Consider the following 18,997-nt stretch of genomic DNA (forward strand, 5'->3'; position numbering starts at 1 on the left):
GATATTGATAGATGTCTATTAATGTATATCGTTGATATATAGTGACATTTTGCTATATTTGAAAATATTTTCAATAATTTTACCATTTAAAATAATTACCCTGAAAAATTGAAAGAGATACAAGAATAAAAACATATTTTTTCCCTTTAAAAAAAGATATGTTAATTTTTGGTCGAAATGGTTTGACGGTAAAGTGCAAATACATTTGATATACTAAAGATATAAATGGGAAGAAATTTTTTTAACTCTCCTCTCCTAATTTTCTATAATCATTTTTGCAAATACTTCAAGTACTAACTTGTATTTTTCATTGGTAGGGTAATTTTTTAGCTATACATCGCAATTACTTCTAAATTTTATGTGTTTAGATTCGGGTTCGTACATGTGATCTTAAAGTTATCAAATTGTTGAAACAATTTAGTGACACTAAGATGGTAGTGTATATTTATTTTAAAAAGTTAAAAAAAAAGAAAAAGAAAAACTTAATGAATAATAATAATGTCAAAGTTAAAATGATATACATGGTACATGGTAAGTATCAAGAACTATATACATAACATTTTGATCTTTTATTGTTTTGTTATCTATGAAATGTCAAGTGTAATATTTAGAAAAACTTGACACATGTTGAGTCCCTTAAAAAGTATATATCCACAAAAAAATAAAAAAGTAAAAAATAAAACGTAACATGGCATTTGTGCAGTTAAATTAATTTTGGCTAACATTGTTTTTATAGTAGGCTAGTAGACGTTCTAAAAGGCGTCAAGTTTTGATACCAACTTGACATTTTATAAATATTTTTAAGCAATTTTTTTTTTTTAAAAAAAAGTTTTAGCCAAAACATAGTTAAATTTGTTAAGTAGTTGTTTCTCTATTGTCTAATGAACTATTATCTAATTACCTGTGATGTAATCCATTAAATTAATCTACAAGATTTTACCATCTAAGATTGATTCTAATCCCTAAAGTATCTCGTTTAAATATTGAAATGTTACAATGCATTAGAGAATTTCTAAAATTAGACTCCTAACAACCTCAACATAAGAAATAGTCATCATTTATCCAAGTTAACGTGAAACTAATTAACGTTCTTTCACTCTCGTTACACATATAATATATATACATCCATAAAGCTTATCATTTTCATTAGAAATCTAGTATTTTTTTTTAATCTTTTTTTAAACCCCTCAACAAAAAGGAAAAAAGAACGACAAGAATGTGTTCCTTCTCTTTTTCTCTCATATCTCTAATATTCAAGTTTTTCAAAAAATTCTTTACTACTAAACGAAGAAGGGTTACACAATGGTGAGTGCAGAGGCAGCAAGAACAATCATTGGCATTATAGGTAAGAAATATAATTAAATCATTGATGAATTAAGGTTTGGATCATAATCTATTTGATGAATTATAACAACAAATTGATTGCCTTTTTTTTTTTTTTCAGGAAATGTCATATCTTTTGGTTTATTTATGTCACCAAGGTAAGATTCTATATTATCTATATTCTTTGTTTCTCAAAAGTTTATTGGTAAGATTGTTAAATTTTGAAATGAGCAAAAAAATTTGTAGCCTCACATTTAGTCAGATTGTGATGCGCAAAGCAGTGGAAGATTTCAAACCAGATCCTTACTTAACCACAATCCTCAATTACGCCATGTGTGTGTTCTATGGAATGCCCTTTGTTCATCCCGACAGTATACTCGTCGTTACCATCAATGACATCAGATTTTTCATTGAGATCATCTACGTTTCCATTTTTTTATCTACTCTCCATGGGTCAAGAGAGTAAGTTAAGAGAACAAAGTTTTCAAACTCGAAAAGCAGTCAATTTTGTTTTAAATAAAATTTAGAGTTCAATTTCTTGTGTGAATTTGTTCTTTTTTCAGAAGAAGATGTTGATCATTATTCTCATCGAAATTATCTTCTTCGCGGTCGTTGTCTTCATTACGCTCTTGGTTTTTCACACCACCACAAGTAGATCTTACTTTGTTGGCATCTTATATATTATCTTCAACATAGGAATGTATACTTCTCCATTGACCGTCATGGTATTTCACCATCCTATTAAAGTCAACATCTATAATTAAGAGCTAATTTTAAACAGAAGAAGATTGGTTGCTTTTTTTCAGCACCAAGTCATCAAAACAAAGAGTGTGAAGTACATGTCATTTACTCTCTCCCTCGCCAACTTTTACAATGGTGTTGTCTGGGCCATTTACGATGTTCCGAAATCAACAATTAAAGAAACAAAAAAAGGAACATAGAGTAGGGAAGATCGATACACAGATATACGTGGTTCACTAACAGTGTGTTAGTTACGTCCACGGGCAGAGGAAGAACAATATTATTTCGATATAATGTTTTCAGAATTACATAAAAAAACGGCACCTCTAGGTTAGAGAGTTTATATATTGCACTGCTTTATAAACCCTAGGGTCAAAATCGTAAATAACCATAAATAAATAAATATGCTGAATACAAAAACTGAATAGGTTGTTCGAAGCGCCAGCAAATAGATTCAAGGCATTTCAAAATACGCTATTCTCAAATTTGATCCTAATGTCTTGGTAAGCTTACAACGATCTTATAAAACCTAATTTCATAATCATTTGTTTTCTTTTGTTTGATAATATTGTGCTATTTTCTTATAACTTCTTTATCATGGTTTTCCTTTTTTCTAAGTAAAGATTTGAATCGTTAGCCAAGTTTTTTAAATCCATTTTCCCCCTCAAAACCTAACTTGGCTTTTGAAAATAATCCTAAAAAAATTTAAATGACTATCAAACATACCTAAACTTTTGGATTCAATAAAAATTCATCGAAACCTCTATAACGAACTTTTTGATGTAGTGGTAAATTGAAAAAGTTTTTTTTTTTTGGACAGATTCCGAATAGTTTGGGAGCTCTTTCTGGGTTGATACAATTGCTTTTGTATGCAACTTATTACAAAACCACAAATTGGGACAGCGACGACATGTCGAACTCGAAGAAGCCAATGGAGGTGCAAATGACCGACGTGTAGTATTGTGATGTTGTCTTCAACTCCTTACCTTATTTTTGGATTTTTGTGTAATCTAATTAATGGAATGTAAATATTGATATCGACATTTTTATTTTCAAGATATATCAAAATATACCTATTCTTTTCTTCATTTTTTTTAATATATACTTATCCTTACCTTTAAAAATTGTATTGTACACCTGCATCATTTATTAGTATATAAGAAAAATCTTGAAAATGTTTCTAAATTTAAAATTTTGTGTGTAATATGTTAACTTTCCAAATGTTGAATATATCATAAACTTATATATATTTATAAACACAAATATATATACATAACAAGTATGACTGTATTTCTCAGTCAAGTTTTACAGCGTCAACCTAGACTTATTAACTATATGCTTCTATATAGTCTCACTATTAACTGAATTAATCCAATTTTATAATATAAGATTAGTATTAGTGAATTACCAAATCCTAATATCTAAACCCATTTTAGATATGAAATTGTTAAAGTATATTCGAAAATTTCTAAAATTAGAATCCAAAACATTGTTAAAGAAGATAGAATGACCTTTTTATCCATGTCAATGAGTAACAAACATTCTTCACACTCTTCTTCACACATATATTTACGTCCACTTTTTTACCTTTAAAATTCCCCACAAAAAAGAAAAGAAGACAAAACTAAGTTACCATCCTTTCCTTCTCTTTTTCTTGTTTTTCTTCTCTTTTTTTCAATACTCTATAATACTTGAGTAAAATTTTCAAACCTTTGTTCAATATTAAAAGAAGTGTTATACAATGATGAGTGAAGAGGTAGCAATGACAGTCATTGATATTATAGGTGAAAATTCTAATCAAATAATCACAATATCTACCATAATTCCATAAGAATTAGGGTTTAAATTTTGTAATTGTAACAATAATTTGGTTTTTTTTTCTAGGAAATGTTATATATTTTAGTTTATTTATGCCAAAAGTTTATTACTTTGGTTGGTTTTATCATTTGGTAAGATTGTTGAATTTTGAGATGAACCAAAAATTTTAATTTGCAGTTGCATATTTACTCAAATAGTGAAGCGCGAGATAATAGAAGATTTCAAGTTAGATCCTTACTTAGTCACAATCCTCAACTGTGCCATGTGGGTGCTCTATGAAATGTCTTTTGTTCACCCAAACAACGTCCTTGTCGTTACCATCAATCACATTGGTTTTTTTCGTCGAACACATCTACGTTTCCGTATTCTTTATCTATTCTCCAGGGGGTTAAGAGAGTAAGTTGAGAGAGAATGAAGTCTCTAATTTCTCTTCTAAAATTTTGAACTCAAAGAAATAGCCTAATCTTTTTCCATAAGATTTAGGGTTTAATTTATTGTGTGAATTTTTTTTTTTCAGAAGAAGATGTTGATCATTTTTCTCGTTGAAATTACGTTCTTCGTGGTCATCGTCCTCATTACGCTCTTGTTTTTCACACCACAACAAGTAGATCTTACTTTGTTGGCATTTTATGTATTATCTTCAACATTGAAATGTATACTTCTCCATTGAAAATCATGTATGTATCCATCCATCCTCTTCCGTTATATTAAAATCAACATTTTAATTATTATACATTATCTATAATAAAGAACTACTTAAAATAATAATGAACTACTTAAAATAATATTAAGTTTGGTTTTTTTCTTAGCGACAAGTCATCAAAACAAAGAGCATGAAGTACATGTCATTTACTCTCTTCTTTGCCAATTTTTGCAATGGTATTTAAAGAAGCTTTTGACTGAAATGCCCTGGTTTTCTGTTTTTTTATAACTAGATTTGTAAACGGTCAGCTGGTATACTCTATAAATACCACCGATCCTTAAAACAAAACAAAGAGAGTTATCAGCATTTTTCCTAGTTTTCTGTAAACAACAAAACTGTACGCAATCTTCATTAGTAAAAGAACCCAGATCTTCCCGTGGATGTAGGCAATCTTGTCGAATCACATAAACACCATGTCTTATCTTTCTTCTTCATACGATTGCTTTCTTTACTGCAAATCGTGTGCCATTCAATCATCATTCAAATTGCATCAAGTAATTTCAATATCGAGTTCAATCGTGCGTCAATCTTCGCTATCGAGTTGCGTCGAGTTGATCGTTTTCACCTCCGAGTCACACCGAGTATCGTTCAAGAACCATCGAGTAAGATAGAGTATTAGTTCATTTGTCCTCGACTTCCATCAAGGATTTAACAGAGACTCATCAGATGAAGAAAGGAATTCTCATTGAGCATCGAGTAGGAAGACATCGAGCATCGAGCTTCGAGTATCGAAGATTTGGCAGAATATTTCTGAGCCTTTTCTTCATCTTTCTAGCGTTGATCTTGAGTATTTGGGCCTAGTGAAGAATGGTTAGCCCAACAATTTGTGGTATTAGAGCGTTTGAAGATCATCAAGGTCAACATTCTTGGAGCATCAAGATACTCAAGAAGTCTAGACTCAATACTTGATCACATCAGAAATGGCTATTGCAAGGTATGAAATTGAGAAGTTTTATGGGAAGGGCGATTTTGGCCTATGGAAGGCCAAAATCAAAGCTATTATTGGACAACAAAGAGCACACAAAGCCTTTTTGGACTCGTCAACTCTGCCACCTACTATTTCAGCTCAAGAAATGGAAGACATGGAGCTTACAGCATATGAGACACTGGTTTATAATCTCAGTGACAGTATTTTGAGACAAATGATTAATTAAGACACGACCTACAAGATGTGGGTCAAGCTAGAAGGTTTTTTTGCAACCAAGAATCTCCCCAACAAGATGTATCTAAGGGAGAAGTTCTTCACATTCAGGATGGATTCTGCCAAGCCTCTTTCAGATAATTTGGACGAGTTCAAGAGGATAGTTTCCGAGTTTAAGAGCCTTGGCGAGAAAATTGGCGATGAAAATGAAGCTTTTGTGTTATTAAACTCTCTACCTGAAGCCTATAAGGAGGTGAAAAATTTCTTGAAATATGGCAGAGAATTAGTTACTACTGATGCCATCATTTCAACATTAAGAACTAGAGAGTTAAAGCTTCAGTCAGTCAAGAAGAAGCAACCTAGTGTAGAGAGGTTGATTGTCAAGGGGAAGAACAAACAGAATCAGTCTAAAGGAAATAAAAACCAGTCAGGTGAAGAGTACAAACTGAAGACCAAGCTAAGATGCAACTATTGCATGAAGAAAGGTCACTTGATGAGAGGTTGCTACAGCTTGAAAAGGAAAAATCAAGAAAAAGAAAAGGATCCGAAGGGAAAACAACCAAAAGCTTTTGTGGTTGAAGGTTCCTACTTTTATTTTGATGCCTTAGCCTCCACTAGAAACCAAACCAACCGAATCAATCCTCTTGGGAAGCCGTTTATAGAGGACCTTTGAGCGGAAGCAGATCGTCCAAATCCTATTGTGATTGAACACATACATTTACAATCATACACGAACAGATTATGCATATATCTAAATTACAACATGCTTTGAAATAAAAAACAAAAAACAAAGGATTAAGAGATTATACCTTTGAAGAACCCTTCTTCAAGTAATTCCTCGATCCAACTCGTTCACGAATGCAGCAAACAAGTCACGAACTCTCCTCTCGAACAAGCAGCAAACAGTAACTCGATCCTCAAACTAACCGGACACTACCACTTGGTGACCTTGGTATTCTCGGTGTGAGAATCCAGGAGTGGTGGGCTCTGGCTAATTTTGGCTAGAGGGAAGGTTTGGTGTGGAGGAGGAAGATGTTTGAGAAAGGTATAACACTATCGTGTAGACGATGAAGTCTATCGTATAGACAAGCTTACTCGATCACATAGATAACAAGGCTATCGTATAGTATATCTGATGTCTCGATTGTGTACCCGATAGTATATCTGATGTCTTGTAGAATAATTAGATAACCATTTTCATTTTATCCCACTTTTCCATAAAACCAAATAACTACCCATTAAAGGTGGTTATGGAGAAAAATGAGTTAATTATCTAATAAATAATAAATATAAATAAATATGATAACTAACTTATCATATTATATTTATAACCTATAGTTTTAATATTGCATCACATACAATATATAAATCATAGTTCTTTTTCTCTATGTTATGAAATTTAATATAAATCATATTTATATTAAATTTAATAACTATGAATCTAATTCATAGAAAATATATTTGAATCATATTCAAATATTTATTCCTCCAATTAAACAAAAATATATCAAATACATTATATCAATTATATCATATATAATTGAATTAATTTAATTATATCATATATAATCAAATACCCTCTTATTAATTTGAACATTTCAAATTAACCCAAAAACTTATTCTCAACTTAAATCTATTGAGCTACCAAGGGGTCATTATGGACCTGTAGCTTGAAGCTCCAATGGTACGTGAATAACTGACAAAACTCTTTAATCACATTATCCACCATCTGTTAACTGTCAGGCACTCCACTAAAGACCGACTACACTCTTCGCACTACAGATATATTTTTGTGTCCATTGGATATAACCAATCAATAGTACGATGATCCTTCATAAATTGCTCGTAAGTACAGTTTGGCCAAATTACTGTTTTGCCCCTGTAGTTACATCTAACTCCTTAAGTACCACTGATCCCTCTAATGAACAATAGATCATAGTCCCACTACGAGTAAACCCTCTTGGGCCAAGAGAGGGTGTGGCGTCACATTGTTCAAGACACGAAATTAGTCCTTAAGGGAGCAATTTATCTACTTACCCTTACTTCAGGGAAGAAGTGAATTACATCTTGTGTAGCTGGGTTTCTAGCTCCTCAATCAGACGAATCCCCAAAATGGTAGGCTTGTTGAATCGACGATATGGCCACTCTCACCCATGCAAATCAAAAGACTTCCCTCATAAGTAGAAGTTCACAACTCACTTAGGATTAAGGTCATGTTACCTATGGCCATCCTAGTGAAATGAAAGTCTCAATTATGAACGACAATATATAATAAGACTAAATATTTCATGGTCCAGTCTTAGACAAACTCTTTTGTATAGAATATCCCTGCTCGCATGTCTAATATATGAATGATCAGGATCAGATCATTTGTAGCACATTACAACATTTATAACACCTACAAAGCAGACCATACTCATAATATCATCAGGATAAGGTACCCAACCTTATCCATATACTACAGATCATTTAGGTTATCACTTAAACACGATCCACTTGTATGTCTCCACGTACATGTTTAAGTTACAATGATAACCATGGATCTTAGTTTATTGGTTTGTGGTTAATGTAACTAAAATATCAAAAATTTCATAGATAGAAGTAAATAAAATATCATATATTATAAATCACAGAATGTTTGTTCATACAAGTGTTTACAAACTACAAGACCCTACGAGATTTAGGGCATCAACCCCAACAAAAATATGATTGGGTACTTGACTTCGATTGTACCTATCATATGACACCTTTCAGACCTTGGTTTAATACTTACAAGGATGTAGATGGAGAATCTGTGTACATGGGAAACAATGAAGCCAGCAAGATCAAAAGGGTTGGTTCAATGTCCTTGAAGCTAAAGAATGGATCAATCAATCAAGCTTTTAAGAAATGTGAGACATGTACCTTTGCTCAAGAGAAAATCGATATCTCTGGGAATGTTGGACTCTATTAGGTGTGAATGCAGAGAAAAATATGGAGTTTTTGAGGTGATCAAGGATTCCAAGGTTGTGCTAGTTGGTGAAAAGGTCAATGACCTTTATATTGTGAGAGAAGTAGAAATGATGACAAATGCCTACACGATTTAAACAACAAGCTTAACAGAGGCTGGCTTGTGGCACAAAAGACTATCTCATATTAGTGAAAAAGGGATGCAAGCACTGTCCAAGTAAGGTATACTGCCCAAAGGTATCAGTGAGCACCTTTCCTTTTGTGAACACTACATTCTAGGTAAAGCAACCAGACAAAGTTTCATAAAATCTCAGCATACCACCAAAGGAACATTGGATTATGTCCATTCTGACCTATGGGGACCATCTCCTACACCAAGCCTTAGTGGCTCAAGGTATTTTCTAACCTTTATAGATGAATTTTCTAGGAAGAGCTGGATATACTTTCTTAAAACTAAGTACTAAGTTTTTGGGAAGTTTATGGAATGGAAAGCCATGATAAAAAATCAAACATCTAAAAGGTTAAAATACTTTAAAACCGATAATGGGCTTGAGTTTTGCAATGAATACTTTGATAAATTTTGTAGTGAGAATGGTATAACTAAGGATAGAACGATGAGGTATACACCTCAACAAAATAAGGTTGCTGAGAGGTTAAATAGAACCATAATGGAAAGAGTTAGGTATTTTCTCTTTGATGCTATTTTAGGGGAAAATTATTAGGCAGAAGCTACAGCATATTCAGTGTACACCTTGAATAGGTTCCCTCCTACATCCTTAGAGTTTGTACACCAAAATAAGGGAAAGTTAAAGGCCAGAGCAGTCAAATGCATGTTTATATGTTTTACAGAGGGTGTCAAGGGGTTTAAAATGTGGCATCCGATTGAGAGGAAGTTCATAATGAGTGGAGACATCACCTTTAGGGAAAAGGAGATGTTTATGCAAAAGAAGAAAAAGCTTGAGGATGAAGGAGAGTCATCCAACATAGGTTTTGAGATTGAATTACACATTGAGCAGCCATATAGAGTCTAGCCAACCTAGTGACATAGGGGAACTGAGGAAGATGTAGGGGAACATGAGGAGACAGCAAGTGAGCAGCCTGATTTAAGTTAGTATGTCTTAGCTAGGGATAGACAAAGGAGAACTATTACACCTCCCGCTAGATACACTGAAATGAACTATAGGAATCTTGTTTTGAATGTTGTTGTAGCTTCTACTAACCAAGAACTAACAACCTTTGAGAAGCAACAAGTTGTGCTAATGCAAGGGATTAGATTGAAGCTATGAATGAGGAGATGCATTCATTAAAAGTGAATGACACTTGGTCTTTAGTTCCTCTACCAAAGAGTTACAAACCTATTGCCTCTAAATGGATTTTCAAACTTAAGGAAGGAGTATCTTGTGATCTAAAACCTTGGTATAAAGCTAGATCAGTTGCAAAGGGGTTCACTCCAAGGGACGGAATAGACTATTCTGAGATTTTCTCTCCAGTTGACTTCCATAAGACTTCTTCTATCCTTAGTTGCTCAAAATAATTTAGAATGGTATCAACTAGATGTCAAAACTGCCTTTCTTCATGGACATCTAGAGGAGACAATCTATATGACGCAACCTAAAGGATTTGAAGTAAAAGGAAAAGAAAATCTCTATTGCTTACTCAACAAGTCTATATATGGGTTAAAGCAATCACCTAAGTGCTGGTATAAGAGATTCAGTGACTATATTTCTAGCATTGGATTCAAAAGAAGTTCATGTGACATATGTGTTTATATAAATACAGGTTCTTACAATGACAAGGTTTACCTACTCATATATGTAAATGATATGTTGTTGGCAGGTAGGTCCAAAGGAGTTCTAACCCATGTTAAAAACCTCTTAAAAATAGAGTTTGATATGAAGGACATGGGAGAAGCAAGCAAGGTCCTAGGAATAGAGATCCAAAGGAACACAGAAGAATCTATTCTAAGCATCAATCAGTCCAATTACTGTGAGAAGATTCTTAAAAGGTTCAACATGAATGATGTTAAACCTGTGAGCTTACCTATTGCTCAGCACTTTAAGCTTTCCTCAGCTAACTCTCCTAAAGATTCTGACCAAGAACATCAGAAACAAATGGTTGTCATACCCTATAATCAAGCAATCGGAAGCCTAATGTATTTAATGAATTCTACCAGACCTGATCTCTCTTATTCAGCTGGCTTAGTTAGTAGATATATTTCTAATCCTGGTAAGAGACACTGGGAGGCTACTAAATGGAGCCTAAGGTGCTTGGTTTGGTCTAAAAACTCAAGGTTAGTCTATCAAAGATCAGCTGAAACAAAATTAAAATTTTATGGATATATGGATGTTGACTATACTAGTAGTTTGGACAAAAAGAGGTCCTTAACAAGTTACCTTTTCCTTTATGGTCCTAATCTAATTAGTTGGAAAGCAACACTACAGCCTATAGTAGCCTTATCTACAACAGAAACTGAATATATGGCTTTAACAGAAGAAATTAAGGAGGCATTGTGACTTAAGGGATTGTTGAAAGACTTTGGAATAGATCAAACAGTGGTGAAACTCTACTGTGAAAACTAAAGTACTATCAATTTATCCCGAAATCCACAATACCACACTAGAACTAAGCACATTGATATCAAGTATCATTTCATTAGAGATAAAATTGAGATAGAGGAGATAGAAATTTTAAAGGTTCATACTTCAGACAATGCGGCTGACATGCTAACAAAACCTATTTCAAAGCTTAAATTGTTTAAATGTTTAGAACAAGCTGGTTTCGAGCTTCCACACACAAGGTAGACAGAACGATCAGAATCAAGAAGATCAGAAGATTGCAAGGCATTGGAGACAAGGTGGAGAATTTGAAGAAGCTTTGACTCAAATACCTCATTTTTTTTGTTTGTTTATAACTAACTTTGTAAACGATCAACTGGTATACTCTATAAATACCACTGATCCTTAAAACAAAAGAGAGAAAGTTATCATCATTTTTCCTAGTTTTCTGTAAACAACAAAACTGTACGCAATCTTTATCAGTAAAAGAACCCAGATCTTCCTATGGACGTAGGCAATCTTACCGAACCATGTAAATGTTGTGTCTCATCTTCTTGCCTTATCTTTCTTCTTCATACAATTTCTTTCTTTACTGCAAGTCACGCGCCATTCAATCATCATTCAAATCGCATCGAATAATTTCAATATTGAGTTCAATCGTGTGTCGATCTTTGCTATCGAGTTGCATCGAGTTGATCATTTTCACCTTCGAGTCACATCAAGTATCGTTCAAGAATCATCGAGTGAGATCGAGTATTAGTTCATTTGTCATCGAGTTCAATCAAGGATTTAATAAAGACTCGTCAGATGAAGAAGGGAATTCTCATCGAGCATCGAGTAAGAAGACGTCGAGCATCGAGTTTCGAGTATCGAGGATTTGATAGAATATTTCTAAGCCTTTTCTTCATCTTTCTAGCGTTGATCCTTAGTATTAAGGCCTAATGAAGAGTGGTTAGCCCAACAGTATTGTATAAGCCATTTACGCTATTCTCAAATTCGATCCTAATGTCTTGGTAAGCTTCCAACTATCCCAATCAATCAAGTTATAGACATAAATTTTTGAAAATCAAATGATTATCAAATCGAGTCTAAAATTCTAGATTCAATCATACAAATTCCTCAAACCTCGTATAATTCAACATTGATTTGATTTTGATTTTTTTGTTAATGTTGTGTAAAAGTAATCCTTGTGCATGTGTTATATTAATCAATCAAATAATCTGAAATGGATACAAGTTTTTCCCTAATTAAACCCAAGTGTAGGTTTAACTAAAGTGTCCTGGTGAGTCTAGGGTCAAACATTGGGACTTGATACAGCTTAATTAAGAATGGTTGAACGAATTTAGCAATACTTCCAAAGTATCATGCATTGAGAAACTAAACTAATAGTGAGGTGAAACAGGACTAAAGAATGAATTATATGGATGGTGTACGTTTGTGGTGTGTGATGGTGATGATGTGTGGAGTAGTGAAATGATAGTATTGGTGATGGAGATGCAATCACAAACAAAGCAACATGCATTGAATTGAATGAAAATAAGTTAATAAGATAGGGTTAAGAAGGTTTACTAACATTCTCCTAAGTAATGCATAAGTATGCATTCATGTCATAAACTCATGAAATGAAGAACTCACCTCTTAGTATTTCGTGCCACATTTACCCTATCTCTAGGACACATGCTTAAGTTAATTATATGATAAAAGGTTAACTTTATCTTTAAAGCTACTTCTTTTCTTGCTTAACAAGTTCCACAACCAATTTCTCTCTTGAGTAAAGCTATTTCTACTTAAACTGAGTTGTCATATGCATTTAAGCAATAGATTAAGCACACACTAAATAAGATGAACTTTAACTTATGCAAAACCTGTGAAAATGTCAGTTTAATCCTCTCAACTCATTAATGAATTTAGTTGCTCATGATGGAGAAAAGTAGTGGAAATCATATTCATATTAAGAAATATACAGTTTCTTAATCTTAAGATCTTAACACAAATTGCAAATAACAAGAAAATGAGTAAAGTGGGGAGATGGAAGAGTCAAGCCACCGGTTGCGATCTCTTACTCCCTTTGGCTTTTATAGTGGTTGCTTCAAGGTAGTTGCAATGGATGTTGGTAATGCTCTCTCCCGTTTCAGAGAAGAAGACTGAGCTCTCACTCCGAATTTTGGCATAGCTTAGGTAATTTTTTGGCAAAATTTTTCACAGTTGAGATGAAGCTCTTTGGGCTATTTTTAGGCGCTAAAGTGAAGGTTCTTAGCTTTTTTCTAATGATTATTTGACATCTTTACATTTATTTTCATGCCCTGTTATACTGAATTCTTACGTCACAGATTTGTGCCTCTATCGTGACTACCTCAGATCAACTATCAATTTTCACTTTGATTTGATGTCCACCGCTCGTGCGCTTGTCGTTTTCCTTTCTTCATATTCCTACTTAATGCATGACTCTTCGCATGCAAGATTGAAGTTGATCTGATCTCTTTATGTGACCATGACTGCAGCTTTTGTTTCCTTAACTGAATTTGTTTTCTTCTTTTTATAAAAATCTTGCATTCAAAGATGTTAGATTTTATAATTAGGGTAATGAGTTTTATAAATGTTTGGACGCAAAATTTATCTATTTACATGAATTTAATTTCAAGTTAATGCATTTTTCTCTGAATTTTCCTAATTATTCTGAATATAGAGCTACAACAATTTGTATTTCTACAAATTATAACACCCTCATATCTAGAACAATGTTTGTTTTCAAGAATTTATTTAAAGTCTTAATGTATATCTCAACTCAAATTAATGCATTAACTTGACCTCTCAACATGCTCCAAGTTTTGAGATTCTTTAGACCAGCAATTCATCTCAAAGTCTTATTCACTCCCCTGCAGAAATATTTCCTAAACTCAAATAAGGCAAGCTTAGTCTTTAAATTCCCTTGCTCATTTCCAGGCATTTTTATTTCTCCTTTCAATAATGCGTTCATGGTTCAAAAACATAAAAGCTCTCTTTGTTACTTTTTATTTTGCTAAGTACACTTATTAATAAGTATGCATTGATCCAGATTACTCACTTTCGTTTTAGCTTGCCCCAATGGGTATCATGCGGACATCCAACTACGAGCAAGTACTTTTTTCAATTTAACTCTTGCCTTAGCTAAATTTTTCTTTTGGCTCAGGCATTGGAGTTACATAATTTTTTTCTTTTTTATTTTGTATTGATCATGGTTACCCACTTTCGTTTTGGCTTACCCCCATAGCTGCCATGCGAGTATCCAACTACGAGCAGATGCCATTGACAACTAAAGCTCTTAACACACATGTTTTTCCCTACGCTGACAGTTGAGTTTTTTTTTTTTTTTTTTTTTTTATTATTATTATTATTATTATTATTATAGAATTTATTAGTAATAAACATATTTTAACCAGTTTCAACATATTAGATCAAACCTCTCCCAACCCCCAAAATTTTAAGGCAACAAGATCCTTATTGCTGAATTGAGTTACGAGCTTGCCTTAGAAAAAATTTTCATAAGAGGTTTGAGGTAAAGCTTGCACGCATAATAAATTTAAGAATTGTTTCCTAAGGGGTTGCTGAAATGAAGGCAGAATGATGGGAGCAGAAATGCGTTGAACAAAAACATCATGAATATAGTTCAACAAAGCATAGAAGTATTCGTCTTGGCATTGAGCTTGACGTGTTGATATTGATAATCAACATGAGAAAACAATTAGGATCTTAAGCACTCTAATTCCATCAATTTTAGCAAAGAAACATGCAAGTTCATATAAAGAGAATAGCGTTTTAAAGGTATATCTTTGTTGTACTATTCAATCCTTAGATTTCAGCTCGAATTTCCTTAACACCTTATAGACACCACTTAGAACTTCCCTACTATTCTCTTGGCCCTTAGATTGGAAGGTGAAGTGCAAAATGAGCTACGATTTTGGGAAGTTTGAGGATTTTTCTGGTTTTCAGGAAATTATTAGAGAAAACCCCTTTCCTCTTCAATTTTTCCATATGCATGAAAATCCTTTCAACCCAGAAAGAATTTGATTTTGATCAAATTCAACATGTCATCCACTTGTCTCATGGCTTGATACCTAAAACCACAATAAGAGAGTGAAATTGAGTGTTCAAGGTGGGAAAAACCCACTTTATATTTTTCTTTAATTTTAAATTGATTTTTAACAAAAATATCAATTTCAAATTTTTTTTAAATTCAATTTAAAAAATTAAAAAGAAAAAATAATTTTATAAAATATTAATTCCATAATTAATATTATATAAAATTCATTATTTTTTAAACAAAATTAATTTTCATAATTAATTTTGTATAAAATTAATTATCAATAACTAATTAAATAATTTTAATTAATTAAAGTAATTTAATATCAAATATTAAATTAATTGAAGATACGAATTCCAAACATGAATCTCTATCCATGTATATAATATTTAAATCATATTTATTATCTCAAGAGTCTTTAGATCCTTTTGTAAGCACTTCAAAAGCATTTAGTTAAGTAGAATTCTACATATTGGGTCTATCTGCTTGTGTGCTAGCATGATGCGTGTTTTAAATATCATTATCTATAATTAGGATTTATGTTATCATAATATATGTGGATGTTTTGATATGATTAAGCATACTTGAATACTCTTGTATTGACATTTATAAAGTGTAATACTTATGTGCAGTTCCATTGCCTTGCGAATATAAGCATGTTGCATGTTGAACATGGCATGTATCAGTGTGCCAGAACATGACGCGTAAATCGTGTGAGAGAGAGCGAAGCATGATGCTTAAATTATGTGAGAGAGAGTGGAGCATGATACGTAAATCATGTGAGAGAGAGCGGAGTATGATACGTAAATCATGTGAGAGAGAGCGGAGTATGACGCATAAATCATGTGTCATATGTTGTTGCATAACATGGTACGGTAAATCATGTGTCAGTATGTTTAGATGTGATCATTCTATTTTAAACTAAAAATGTCTTATTGTTGTGAGTAGCACAATGTGATTGGTGGTATATATTTTTCTATATATGTATGATGTTTGGTGACCCTTCCGGTGTGGGCTACTTACCAATGCAAGTTGTACTGACCTTCCACCAAATTTGTTAGGTGTTGATGATCTCTATGACCTTGGTGGTGCGGAGGAGGGGGCTTGAGAAAGATCCATATCTTGGCTTGTTAGGAGTTTAGTTATTTTGGAATATTTGAAATTCAAGACTTGTTTAACTTTATGTGGATCTCATTATTAGGAATTGAGATTTTATAATAGATTCTAATTATTTTATTTTGTGGAGATTGACATTAGTTTTAAGTATGGTTAAGTCTGGTTAAGTAGTTGCTTTAATTATTTGTGATCTGAAAATTCTTGGCAATTTTATTGAGAAGAAAATGTCATTGTGAATGTCATTGGAAGTGCGTTTATTAAAGAAAATTTTTGTCTTGGTCTGGAAATTTTTTCTTCCCATATTATTTTTACTAATACAAATACCATAAATACATACTTTCAAAAGTTTAAACACATAGTTAGGAAGACTTAAGCATAGTTAAGTAGTAAGCAAATTTAGTGGTTTATATATATCCTATAGTGGGACTATGCTATATGACTTACATTATGACATACAACAAAAAATATCAAACATCAAATGCATAAAATAAAAGCTTTCAATTCGAATCGGAATTTTTTTCCCAAACTTTTAATTAAATTAATATAAAAAATATTAATTTAATTAAACAAAAAAAAATCAAGCTTCCTTTTTCAGTAAAATCATGCTTCAAACTTGTTTATCCTGTATGTTTATTTTTTTCCTCTATTTTTTTTAAATTCCAAAGTCTGAATTTATTGGCATCGGCCTTCACACACTTCCACATTCAGATTCGATCTCTTCAATTTTAAAATTAGACGAAATAAGAAATAATCATAATTTATCTAGGGTAGTATGTAACTAATTAACATTCTTGCTCTCTCATTACACATATAATATATATACATCTATAAAGCTGATCATTTTCGTAAGAACACGTAGTACTTTTTTATATCTTTTTAACCCCTCACTAAAAGGCTAAAACCAACAGAAAAAGAGACAAAAAGTTACCTCTTTTCCTTTCCAAACACAATGGTGAGTGCAGAGACAGCAAGGACAATCATTGGCATTATAGGTGAGAATTATAATCAAATCATTGATGAATTAAGGTTTGAATTTGTAATTATAACAACAAATTGATCGCTTTTTTTTTTTTCAGGAAATGTCATATCTTTTGGTTTATTTATGTCACCAATGTAAGATTCTAATTTATCTATATTATTTGTTTTTCCAAAGTTTATTGTCTTTTATTGATTTTGTCATTGGTAAGATTGTTAAATTTTGAAATAAACCAAAAATTTGCGGTCCCACATTTACTCAGATAATGAGGTGCACGCTGGTAGAAGATTTCAAGCCAGATCCTTATTTGGTCACAATCTTCAATTGCGTCATGTAGGTGTTTTATGAAATGCTCTTTGTTCATGCTGATAGCGTCCTCGTCGTTATCATCAACGGTATCGGGTTTTTCATCGAACTCATCTACGTTTCCATCTTTTTTATCTACTCTCCATGGGTCAAAGAGAGTAAGCTAGGAGGATAAAGTCTCTAATTTCTCTTTTAAATTTTTCAAACTCGAAAAAAAGTAAATCGTGTTTAAATAAAATTTAGGGTTTAATTTTTTGTGTGATGTTTTTTCTTTTTTCAGAAGAAGATGTTGATCATTATTCTCGTCGAAACTATCTTTTTTGCGGTCGTCATCCTCATTACACTCTTAGTTTTTTACACCACCACAAGTAGATCTTACTTTATTGGCATTTTAGGTATTATCTTTAACATCGGAATGTATACTTCTCCATTGACCGTCATGGTATTTCACCATCCCTCCTCTTCTTTTATATTAAAATCAACATCTACAATTAAGAGCTAATTTTAAAAAGGAGAAAATTGGTTGTTTTTTTAACCGACAAGTCATCAAAACAAAGAGCGTGAAGTACTTGCCATTTACTCTCTCCCTTGCCAACTTTTGCAATGGTGATGTATGGGCCATTTACGCTATTCTCACATTTGATCCTAATGTCTCGGTAAGTATACGAGCAATCTCATAAGAACTCATTTAATAACCATTTGATCTTTATCATGGTTTTCATTTTTTTAATTAAACATTTGAATTTTTAATCAAGTAAAATCTTTTTTTTTTTTTAATTTTCAAAACTTAACTTAGTTTTTTAAAATATTCCAAAAAAACTCAAATAGTGATCAAACCGACCTAAACTTTTGGATTAAATAAACATTAATCAAATCCTCTATAATTTAACATTTTGGTTTAGTGTAAATTCATATATTTTTGTTTCTTTCTTTTTTTTTTTTTTTGGCGGATTCCGAATAGTTTGGGAGCTCTTTCTGGGTTGATACAATTGATTTTGTATGCAACTTATTACAAAACCACAATTTGGGATGGTGACGACATGTCGAACTCGAGGAAGCCAATAGAGGTGCAAATGACTGACGTGTAGTTTGCGATCATGTTGTCTTCAACTCCTTGCCTTATTTTTGGAATTTTGTGTAATCTAATCAATGGGATGTAAATATTTATCTCCACATTTATATTTTCTAGATATATTAAAATATATCGATAAAATATCTATATCGACATATTCTCTATAATCAAAGAAAGATTATATAAAATAATAATTAAATTGTTTTCCTGTCAAACTAAATTATATATCTAATTATC

The 18,997-nt window shown here is 32.3% G+C and overlaps 2 pseudogenes; both read left to right on the top strand.

The window, feature by feature from the left end:
• The first annotated feature begins 1,302 nt into the window (after window positions 1-1,302).
• On the top strand, window positions 1,303-3,022 carry LOC120084083 (bidirectional sugar transporter SWEET5-like; annotated as a pseudogene).
• A 14,333-nt stretch (window positions 3,023-17,355) lies between these two features.
• On the top strand, window positions 17,356-18,776 carry LOC120084085 (bidirectional sugar transporter SWEET5-like; annotated as a pseudogene).
• The last annotated feature ends 221 nt before the right edge of the window (window positions 18,777-18,997 follow it).

This window comes from Benincasa hispida, chromosome 8 (assembly GCF_027475165.1).
Source record: "Benincasa hispida cultivar pf3 chromosome 8, pf3_genome.v1.1, whole genome shotgun sequence".
Classification (NCBI taxonomy): domain Eukaryota; kingdom Viridiplantae; phylum Streptophyta; class Magnoliopsida; order Cucurbitales; family Cucurbitaceae; genus Benincasa; species Benincasa hispida.